This window comes from Acipenser ruthenus, chromosome 31 (assembly GCF_902713425.1).
Source record: "Acipenser ruthenus chromosome 31, fAciRut3.2 maternal haplotype, whole genome shotgun sequence".
Lineage (NCBI taxonomy): Eukaryota > Metazoa > Chordata > Actinopteri > Acipenseriformes > Acipenseridae > Acipenser > Acipenser ruthenus.
Window position 1 is genome coordinate 9719769 of NC_081219.1, and position 11526 is coordinate 9731294.

The following is an 11526-nucleotide window of genomic DNA, read 5'->3' on the forward strand; positions in this document are numbered from 1 at the left end:
TTCAGACCTTTTACCTACTGGGGCAGTTGGTATGGTGAGAACAACCAAAGTGCAAATCCAGCCACTCTATTAGAGAGCTTTTAAGAGATGACTTCTGTTTGTTTTAGCAGCAGCCTTGCCAAAAGGGGAAAGGTGCAAATCAATGTATAGTGGCTATACATATGGGAGGGGGGTAATGAATACCCTGCCCCCTAGTCTTCAAGTGACAGCTCTGTCTGTGTCTCTCTGCTCTCAGCTGGTTACAGGAACCCCCATGAAGGAAGGAAGGAAAGAAAGCAGCCCCAGCTAGTGTCAGCAGGCATTTCAAAGCTGCTGTCTTCCAATATCTTTTACATTTTATTTTAATATAGGGTGGTGCGGTTTTATTTTTAAATATAAATTTAGTTGTCGCCAATGGTTTTTACCCAAGTTTTCTACCCAATTTGGAATGCCCATTTATTATTTTATCCCACGCCGACTTGGGAAACGGCGGCAGACACTCGTGTCCTCCAAAACGTGTCCTGCCAAGCCATTTTTTTGCGCTGCAGGTCTACAGCGAAGTCACCAGACCCATCGTGCCGGAGGACAACACAGATCTGAGTGGCTTCTACAGCAGACCCGCAGACACGCTATCGGACACAGGAGTCGCTGGTACGAGGTGAACCGAGGATTACCCTGCCGACCTGAACCCTCCCCACCCGGGCGGCGCTCGGCCAATTGTGTGCCGCCCCCTGGGAATTCCCGGCCACGATCTGCGATGGCATAACCTGGAACCAGCGATCTCCAGGCTATAGGGCACGTCCTGCACTCCACGCGGAACGCCTTTACTGGATGCATCACTTGGGAGCCCCAGGTGGTGCTTTTTCAATGTATTCTTCCACAGGTGCATTATAATTCTTAAGAAGGCAGACCGCCCGTTTACATTCCACTTTGTTCTCATTTCCAAAATGTAGTTCAAGCTGTAACATTGTCCTGACTTTCCCTGTATTTTGAGGTAGGTGAGCTGGGATTTCAGGGAAAAGATGCATTTTATTTTATTATTCTTATGCCACGTGCAGCACTGCACTACATGTGTATGCTAGACAGCAAGGCCACAGTGCCAGTCCACATTATCTCAGTTGCAGGTAGATGGTAGTTTTTGGTATGCATATTTTCTAAAGATTGGTTTAACTTGTAGTAACCACCCCTTATTTTCAAAGCTTTGTGAGTAAATCTCTGCTAATAAACATGGGAACTAAAAAACCAAAACACATCACTTAACTGAGCATAACAGAAAATGCACTTAACTAGAAGTACACAATAAAGCAAATATATACTTTTGAAAATTGTAAAGGTATGAATATATATTTACTCAAAATTGACATTTTAAAAATAGTATCAGTGAATCTTTTGTTGTTCTGCACCTAAATCGTACACATACGAGGGTAAAATATCACAGACTATATGTTTTGTTTGCAACATAAATTGCTTTACCACATGGGAAACACTCAGAACATCAATTCCTGCCAAATGAGTACCAATCCAGGAAGCTTTTAAGATGCAATAAGAACTTGGCAGAGCCTGGCTTCATTTATTTATCTCCATTCATAATGTCAGCCTGGCGTTTGTCTGATGATTAGTTACGACATCCCGTATAGCAATACTAACATCAAATGTTTTTTTGCATTGCTTAAATCTGCTGGTGCTATGCCCAAACGACACCCCCCTCCTATGCACACTTTTTTCCATACTGATTAGGTTTAGTGTACCTCTTTCCTATCCCCACAATGCTTCCTGTAATAAATATAGATTATTTGAAACTCTGTAGTTCAGGGAAAGCAGTTCCTGTCTATGCAGACACAGGTATTTATAGGAGCCATTGCTATAACCTTCCTACATTCTTTAATTCTTTCCATTCTAGAGTCCACTTCCCCTCCACTGGATCACAGGAAACCACTCTTCCTTTTCTATATGTCAATGGTTAATGATCTTACTGTGATTAAGTGTTAATAATGAAACGACCCTAAAGGGCCAGTGGTGTGTGTGTGTGATGGAAAAATAATAATTTCAGAAATTAGTTCATTGTCACGTTTGAGGATATTGGCAGCACTGTGGAGGTGAGTGGGGTGGGATAAATCCTAAAGCTAAGGATTTGATTGCCGTATATTAAGGCAGTACATTCCACATGCATACATACACATGCACAAAAGTCATGACTGACAAACATTTTGGCCAATGCCTTCAGTGTTAATGACACTAATGACGGCCAAAACAGATCTAGATCTAGAACTAGAATGATGTATTCTGGTATCATCACCAGTAACATATAGCATGTTCACTGTATTCTAGTCTTTTTTCCTTTTAATGGATTTTCTTGAAATTGAATAGTAACCAAAAATACAAAATGTTATCTAAATCTGTTAGATCTACTATGAAAACAGAGGGCCTATTTTGATGAAATTAAACAGAAGAGCCTGTATATACATATCATTATATTAAATTAGCTTACTGCTCTGCTGTTTTGAGCTGAGTTATTGTTTCTGTAGTGGAGAGCTGTTTTGAGTGGATTTATCTTTAAATGTATATACATGTGTACAGGTTAGATGTGTTGAAAAACTTGGGGATGGATGGGTATGGTGAAATACCGATAGATAGATAGATAGATAGATAGATAGATAGATAGATCTTGTAGTGTGTGTTTCTGCTGGCTGGGGGAACATGCCCTTACATGCCCTTACATGCACTGAAAGCTCATCTGATACTGTTTTCCACTTCTTTTGTATTTATTTTATTTGCATTCGTAAAGACAGAAAGGGGAAAGATTAGTTTAGTTGTTTTACTTCAACAGAATGATCAGGTCTATGCTAGGTTCTTCTGAATGGCATTGTCTCCCAGTCTAAGCCAGCTTGTGTGGAGGTATAGGTACTGTACACACAAGTGGCTGAAAAGAACATGTATAGCGAAGATATCAGACAATAATACTGTGTACTAAAGTTCTGAAGAGGGATCGGCGACTTGTTGTCTTAACTGATTAAAGTTAAACTGATTGGATTATAGCACAGTGGAGATGATTTAGCCTAGACACAAGTCTTTAAAGGAATTCAGTACGTTTTGGTGGGCTAGATGCCAAGTGGCAACTTGATAATGTTGTTTTATGTCAACTTTATGACATAATACCTCCTGGGTTTTCCAACAGGAGTGTCTCTTTTAGCGGCTCTGTAACCAGACAGTTTCTAGTTCAGGCTCTGTATACTCTTCTGTCCTGACACTCAGTAAGCTAAAGGTGTAGCATGCTGTATGGTTTTTAATGCTATAATGTCTAGATTACTGTTGTTGAAAAGCCCATGATGAAAAAACTCTATACTGTAGGTTTTTACTGTAAAATTGTATTAGTATAATAAATGCACCATTTCATCTTGTTTACTCCTGACAGCTTTATGATGTGAAAACCTGTAAATGCAAGTAGCAGGAATTGACTGTTCGTCTCACAAGCTTTGTCACTAAATAGAAATAAAACAATACCGTTTGGGGAACGTTAACAAACTGGACTGTGAACAAGGGAGTACAGAAGGTTAAATAAAGAGACACTGCAGCTTTAAACTACAGTAAAGTGGCACAAACAACACTGGTGTCCAGCTGCTGTATCTGAACTATATAGTGCATTGTAACTATAACATACAGGCACAGACCCCATCCATTAAACCCATTGTCTGTCTTAAAGGGTTGAAGAGACAATGGTGATATCCATCAGACTGGCCACCCAAAATCTTTTCTTCATATGGTCCTCCCGCAGGACAGCTTTAGCATTACTGTACACTTTCCACAGATGCAGCTTTCCTTTAAATAACACTCTGTAGCTCAGATTGACTGGAACGCCTGCACATCAGTAAATGTTTAGACGTGGAGCTGGAATAGGGCGACACCGATGACTTACATGAAGTCTGTGTTGAGCCCCATATGTAGTAGTTGTTGTTTTACATATTTAAGACATTTATATGGGAAATACGGTCCATATGGAAATAATGTGAATGTGTTTTCTGTAAAATATGATCAGTACAAGAAAAACAGGGCAATCTATATATGTGTTTGCAAGTTTCACTGAATAAATAACGTCCTCCTCTTTAAACATTAGCAAAATATTTTAATGAGAAAGTCATCTCACCAGTACAGTCACTGCAAATCTGTTTTCTAGGAATACAGAACTAGGGATGTGACATGTATTTCCCATTAAGGCCACTTACTGTAGACCCCTTGTTTAGGAAATGTGTATTCCTGAATAGATACTCTTCAAAAATAGGTGACAGATTTTAAAAACCACTTACTACTAATGTGTTGAAAAGGGTTATTAATGCAGCCCCTGTACGGCTCGGGGCTGAGGTTTTGCTGAGGCTCCTCATTTACCCTCCTCCTCACTCCCCATCCCATTTTAAAATCTGCTTTAAAATGCTGCTGCTCTCATAGAACAGGAGTAGAATATTATGTGAGCTGCCTTTAGATGAGCTCTTGTTCTTTTTACAGTATTACCATATTCAATAATTGCTGGGATAAAGGGCTGCCCAATACTTGCAGCCTTGTTTGGCTGCTCCCTGCTAGCTGATTCCAGCAGAGTTTGGCAAAGCTGGGCTTAGCCGGTCACAATGCTCCTCCAGGCCTTGCTGTGCCCAGAGCGCTCAGCTGTCACCGATGCTGAGGAGGAGGGACCACCCGGATTGAGTGTGTTCTGACATCCCAGAGAAGGACCCTGCACATGTGGCTGTAACCACTTTACAGTAAATTAATGTAATCTTAAAGCTTGACGTAACAATTACTAAATAGGATACACATTTTAGTACTGTGGTATGTTCTTGGTGTTTATTAGAGGTTGAGTGAGATGGTCTTTTGTTGGCTTCCAAACTTTAGGGTCTTCTATCTGCGAACCACCCAAAAGGGCTATTCGCAAGATTATATATATTCAAAAAATTATCGGTGTGCGTGTAACTGCTTAGTGCTGCAATGCATTTACTCGATTGCAAATGCTTTATTAATATATACACAAATTATTATGTTTAAACATGTGGTTCACATGAGGTACACTAAACCACAATTGTAGTCAATGCAGTCTATATGTGGTTTGAATCAGATTTCTGAGCCATAGCTGAGTTTCTTTCTTGATTTAATTTACAGTTCCTGTATTTTAACATGGTTTTCTGGTAATAATAGTGAATATCTATCTATGCCAAAATTAGGCAACTTCAGGGTATCTAATTGATGAATGATGTTGGAGGGTAAGGCAGTTTTATTAGGAATGGTTGGGAAATGAAGCAGAAACATCACAAGGCAATGTTTTTAGAAGCTGAACCAGATGACCTGTCGTGAAATTGACTGCTGTGTATATAAGCCCAGAGCAGTTAGCTGTTAGTCCTTTGGGTAGAAACACAAATTTGACTACAGATTGTGGTCTACAGGGCAACCGGTAGAGGAGTGTGACAGGTGGGGATAGTGCTTTAACAGATCTATGACTGTATGCCGTGACACATAATACAGTGCAAACTTTTGATTTACACTTTACACAGGAAGGAGATCAGAGTTAGTGTGAAGATATGGAAGTGTAGCTAATGTTGCTAATTATAACTGTCCCTGTGATTATAAGATGCAAAGAAACAGCACGTGTACAGAAGGTCATGCAAAAGCAGCAACAAAAATTTTTTTTTCTCTGCAATACATCTGAAGGCGCTAGTCACAGGAAATATCTTTATGTTGCTGTTTCTAAAGCAAAATAAACAGGATTTGTGTTTCTTTCCTCTCCATCGTATTTGCTAAATCAAAATGGCCCCTGCATCCCTAGGCAATAGCCGTTTCACTAGACAAGTGACTAGAGGATGGGGCTCATTTCATTTTCCCCCAAAAAACTCCATCTAAAAAAAGTTTCGTTCCAAGGCCAAGAAGAACTGAAAGAATGCAATATCGTGTCTCAAAGGAGAAGAACAGCAGGCACGCACTTATTGAATTGTTAGCCAAGGATAGCTTTCTCAGTTCCCTTACCACCGAGCGTCTAAGAGGATAAGCTACAGCCTGCTGAGTTATTATCTTACGGCCAAGACCTGCCTCTACTCTAGCCAGAACTGTACCTAACTCTTATGGATAATTCAAGTGTACTATAAGCATACTACTTTTATACTGTCAGTATAATTATAATGCAGATACAAATGCAGTCTGCACAATAGATATTGATAATAACTAGACAGATCCATCTGTATTGATGTATCTTAGCATGTGCATTTGTGAATCATATTTATTAGATATCAACAAAAAAATGACAGTAATTATGCTTTCTGCATTCTCCAGTATTCATTGTAAAGTCATATGTGTTTTGTGGAGAGGGAGCAGCTGCAAAAAAGAAAGAACATAAATCTTTATCTCCAGCCACCCCCCTACACGCTGCCTCCCGTAAGTAACATTTGATAACCAAGCTAGAAGTAGCATAGCTTCTTTATATGCGACACATGCTACAAACCAAAAGGCCTGCAATAGGCACCGCTACTGTCCCTAAAAGCAGACCAATTAAAAGGCACCTTCGAAGCCATTTGACTCCCACAGCATCGGGACATTTGGGAGATGGGAACGATAAGGAATCTAATTATTCCTAGCTTGTATGCTACTTGTATGTCCCCTCCTGTCCTAATTCAAAGATCAATATTCACTCCTCAATGGGACTCAGCCTGGGGGGCTTCAATAGGGGGATGAGTTATGTCCTCCACACCCCCAGCTTTCCCCCTCTCCTCTGCTCCACAAAGGCCTCATCGCAGGCCTCTGCAGCTGGTCCTCCGCTAGCAGGCCACAAAATGGCCAAGCTTCAGCCTCCGAACCAGATGGCCAGCTAGAGATCAGACCCCGCGTTCCCATTGGTCGAGGAACAATCAAACAGGTTGGCACTTGTTTCTGCAGACATTGTCTGTAACTGAAGGGCTTTCATTGGGATACATTAATGTGTAATGAAAGGGCTATACAGAAACAACAGGTTTGATTTGGATCTGATGGTATCCCTTTCTAAAAGAACCTGGAGAATATAAGTCTGCTTTAAGTATTTTCTGTTTTGTAATATTAATGCTTGGTTGTACAGTAGTTTTGTATGTTTTTTTTTTTTTTTAAATACTCTCACTAATAATTAATAAAATAGATCATATTTTCATATAGACATATTATTAAGCAATATCAATAAAGTGTATTGGAAGGGGTTTATATTTGCCAGTATTTTAATGTTGATTGTCTTTGCATATTTAACATTCACTATTTAGAAGGTTGTGTTATTGTAATGATGTTCATCCGCCATGTTTCCATATGACATATGATAAATATTGTACAAAACAAAATTTGTGACAACTTCTATATATTTACAAGGTATATATGAAAAACCTGTCCTAACAAAAACTACAACTGAATTACCAGTTTGGTACAGTACATGTTTGTCCTACCTAAGTGCTACTTACATAACAGTAGGTATGTGTACTTAATATTAATTCAATTGTCATTTCTAAGTAATTACATTGTTATTAATTGGACGTAAAATAAAAGGTGTCATTATTGATATAGTGGTAGTGATTTAGCAGAACTGTACAAGTTTTATATTACTGTAAGGATGAACAAACCTATTGAATACTGTAGTGTTTTTCATATGGCGTGCTAGCTGTAAATTCACTGCACGCGTGCCCAGAGGGGTTTGAATGTAATGGGGGTAAAACTTGTTGCCAGCCAGTCTAGGTCAAGCCCAGCTTCTTAGACCAGAGATGCAACTGCTAATTTGGTTTCTTGAGGAAACCAACACATATTTGTGGAGGACAATGAGTTTGTGTAACGTTGTGTCACTATTACACAGCTCCCTGCTTTATAGGGAAAATGAATGGGCTTCTGATTGTCAGCCATGGGCTCATGGTAAAAGTACCACAAAGAGCGGCACACAGAACAAGAAAACACTTAAAAAAAAAAAATGATGCATGATGGGCAGAGTGAAAGGAGGTATGAAACAATACTCATGGAAAGGCTGCAGAAATCAAGCAAGCTCTCAGAGTGTGCCAAAGGAAATGAAGATAGACACGACAGAGAGAGAATGCTGGAAACAGACTGAGATAAATGAGGCAAGCCATCCACCACTGTGAGGGTGGGTAGAGGCAATAACTGTGAAGGTTTCTATGAACTTCCTTAACAAGCAACTTGGGCCTGAATTCAATCAGAATTAATAATTTTAAATTTAATCCAGGACTTGGAACCCCGGTGAAATATCAGTGATCTTAACTTACGTATTATTCGTGTAGCCTCTTATTCTATTTATTATTATCAGGACAAGTACTTTTAAAACTTTTATCTCAAAAAATAAAAGCAGTAGGAGTAGAAGAAGATTGTCATCACATGCTGGGATTGAAGACCAAGCGGGAAGCAAACTCATAACCCTTTTCCTCTTCATCTTGGGAAAGAACAGCCATGACAGCATTAACTACTCCCAAGATGGTAATAATTTGAAGCACTGCAGGATTTTGAGAAACTGCCAAGATTCCAGATACCGTTGTGAAAGACAGCTTGATGATTGTGTTGTTATTAATATAAAAGTTAACAGGTGGTGTGTAGGGTCTCTTATTGTTACAGGAGACCTCGTGCAGTTTGGGCTTTGGGGTTCTGGCTGCTCAAACTGTGCAAAATAATTTCTGTTTTAATAAGAGACATCCTACGCACTAGCTAGTAACTTATTTGAAATCCCAAAAAGCAAGACTGTACTCATGACCTACAATTAAAACATAAAAAGGCTTGTTTTTTGAACCTCAGAACTATTCTGTATGTGCTATGCATGGGATGACTTCTATACATCCTAACGGGTCATTGCTGGGTTTCTCATACGTGATTAATGATTATCAAAACAATTGTGAAGCATTGACAAGGAATATGGCAAAATATCACCTCATTCTAACACTTTTTTTTAATTTAAATTTAGTAGTCGGCAATTGCTTTTTATCATTTTCTCCCACTTACAGCAAATTATTTTTATTATTTTTAGGCTCAGGTCACCGCTACCATCCCCGCGCTGACTCGGGAGTGGCGAAGACGAACACATGCTATCCTCCAAAGCGTGTGCTGTCAGCCGACCGCTTCTTTTCACACTGCAGACCCACCATGCAGCCACCTCAGAGCTACAGCATCAGAGGACAACACAGCTCTGGGCAGCTTACAGGCAAGCCCGCAGCCACCTAGCCAGACTACAGGGGTTGCTGGTGCTCGGTGAGCCGAGGACACCCTGGCCGACCTAAGACCTTCCACCCCCCACCCCCCCGAGCAGCGCTCGGCCAATTGTGTGCTGCCCCCTGGGAGCTCCCGTACACGGTTGGCAGTGGAATAGCCTGGACTCAAACAGGCGACTTCCAGGCTATAGGGCACATCCTTTACCGGATGCTTCACTTAGGAGACCCAAATAACGGATGTTTTGATGTATTTTTCTTTAAGTGAGGACAACCCATCTTTCTTTCCAGATTGACATCTTCTAACTTACTTTCCCCTGAGCAGAGACAATCCTCCAGCCCACCCCCCCCGTTCTTCTCAGCCTCCCAGTCTCCAGGTCTCCCTGTCTCCTTCCACAGCACTTTGATTTAGCATCTCCTGGCGAGTTCACACCACAATGCCTTAACAAGCCCTCGGTGGGAAAAGTGACACTGTGTTCCCTTGAGCAGCCGGGGAGAGAGAATGCCTGGAAATGACCAGCAATTTACAGCAAGGTGGTAAAAACAAGGCAGCTGTTGCCTGTGTTACCACTGCACTGTGCAAGACAGCTACAGTGGGCTGGTATCAGCCCCAACTTAACTGGAAGTGTATAGGTGCATAGGAGAATGGATTGCATGTTTGGAAAGCAAGTGTTCTTTGAGAGTAATGTTTGAGATTTACAGGTCTAGGAATGTAGGCATTTAAGATTGACTTTCCCGTGGAAGGGGGCAGATTTCTGTGGTACTGGAGCTCTATCCTCACAATCACATAACTGTGTGCTAAGTACATGGTACCTGTATTTTGAAGTGTAGCCAACAGTTTTCACCCAACAGTTCTGCCTTGAAAATAAGGTTAAACAAAGGAAAACCTGGTACTTTTTGGCATTGTGTTGTTAATAAATAAACATTAATAAATGTGCTCAGTACGTTTTCAGTTTCCCATGCTTAACCATGGCATTGACAATGTTTTATCGGTATATCTGTATATCTTTATACTTATCTAGGACTTACAGTTACAGCCTGTGTTCATGCTTTGGCTTGGCCTTACAGCAGTCATTTTACAGCAAACCACGTCAATTTAAATCCCATGATAGTCTAAGATGTTTTACAGCATCTGTTAAAATCTTGCTGGTTTTGTTCACCACTACACTGTATCCAGAGCTGCCTTCATGCGAGAGCGTTTCATAAGCTGTAACCTGTATACCAGGGGTCGCTGAAAGTGTTGAGGAATTGTCAATTAGTTCCTCATGACAGTAAGACAATTAAGCAACCCCCACAAGCTTTTGCAAGTGCCTGTGACAAGATAAGTCTTATGGTCTAGGTGTGGGAATATCCCGTGGCAGAACGCTTAACAAGTCTCAACAAAGACAAAAGAGGGATTGATTACTCATTCAGACAATCCTTTACCAACACTACCTTGAAAGAAGAACAGACTGACTACTAGAGGAGCAGTGTTTTATTTCAGTTGTCTGTATGCAATAGTTTGTGGCACCAGCAATTAATCAGACATCTACCCTAGGTTTCAATATTCATCGTTTTATAGTTTAAATGCACCTTCTTACATCTGTGTACTCATTTCTAATTGCTAATAATAACACATGTGACCTTGGTTTATTAAACGCAGACTGATTTTTCAATTGATGCCAGCTAGTTTCATTATGAAATCTCAATTGTGTTATAGGTTTTTATAAACACAATTAAAGTATAGAATGAAACAGAGGTGTTGTTTTAGACCACTAAAGTATATATGTAATCATTAGGAGAAAAGATGAAAATTCATATAAAAGCAGTGCTTTCTCTTATCTTGATTTGAAATGCAATAGCACTACAGTGGTAAGGGTCAATGGTAGTACAGGGGTAACTACAATGGAATAAGCCATTGGTAGTATTTGTACTAATATGTTACCATATCAGGACCACTCTGCCATATTTGTTCCAAATCCATTGTTATTGCTGGCAGTGTTACAGTTGCTAAAAGTTTTTTGAGGATATCCTGTTTTTATTTTTTGACTATAAGGGAATGCATTTTTACTTAAAGTTCATTCAGGGTAACTCTGTTTCAGTAACTCTTATAAAAGCATGGCCCTTATTAGTGTGCTAGAAGGCAGCTGCGATGGGGCTTCATAATATCTTTGCTTGTTGAATGAATGGAACACCCAGCCCTCTTTCAATTGGACACGTCTACAATGACACACCAAACATGAACATGGGAAAAGGGCCTCAGTAGCCTTCCACAGATAGTGTCCATAACAGATGGAAAGAGGGTGGGAGGGAGGGAGAGGAGACATGGGGGGGTGGGGGGGTGGGAGAGGACGCATGGGGGGGTGGGTGGGAGGGAGGGAGGGAGAGG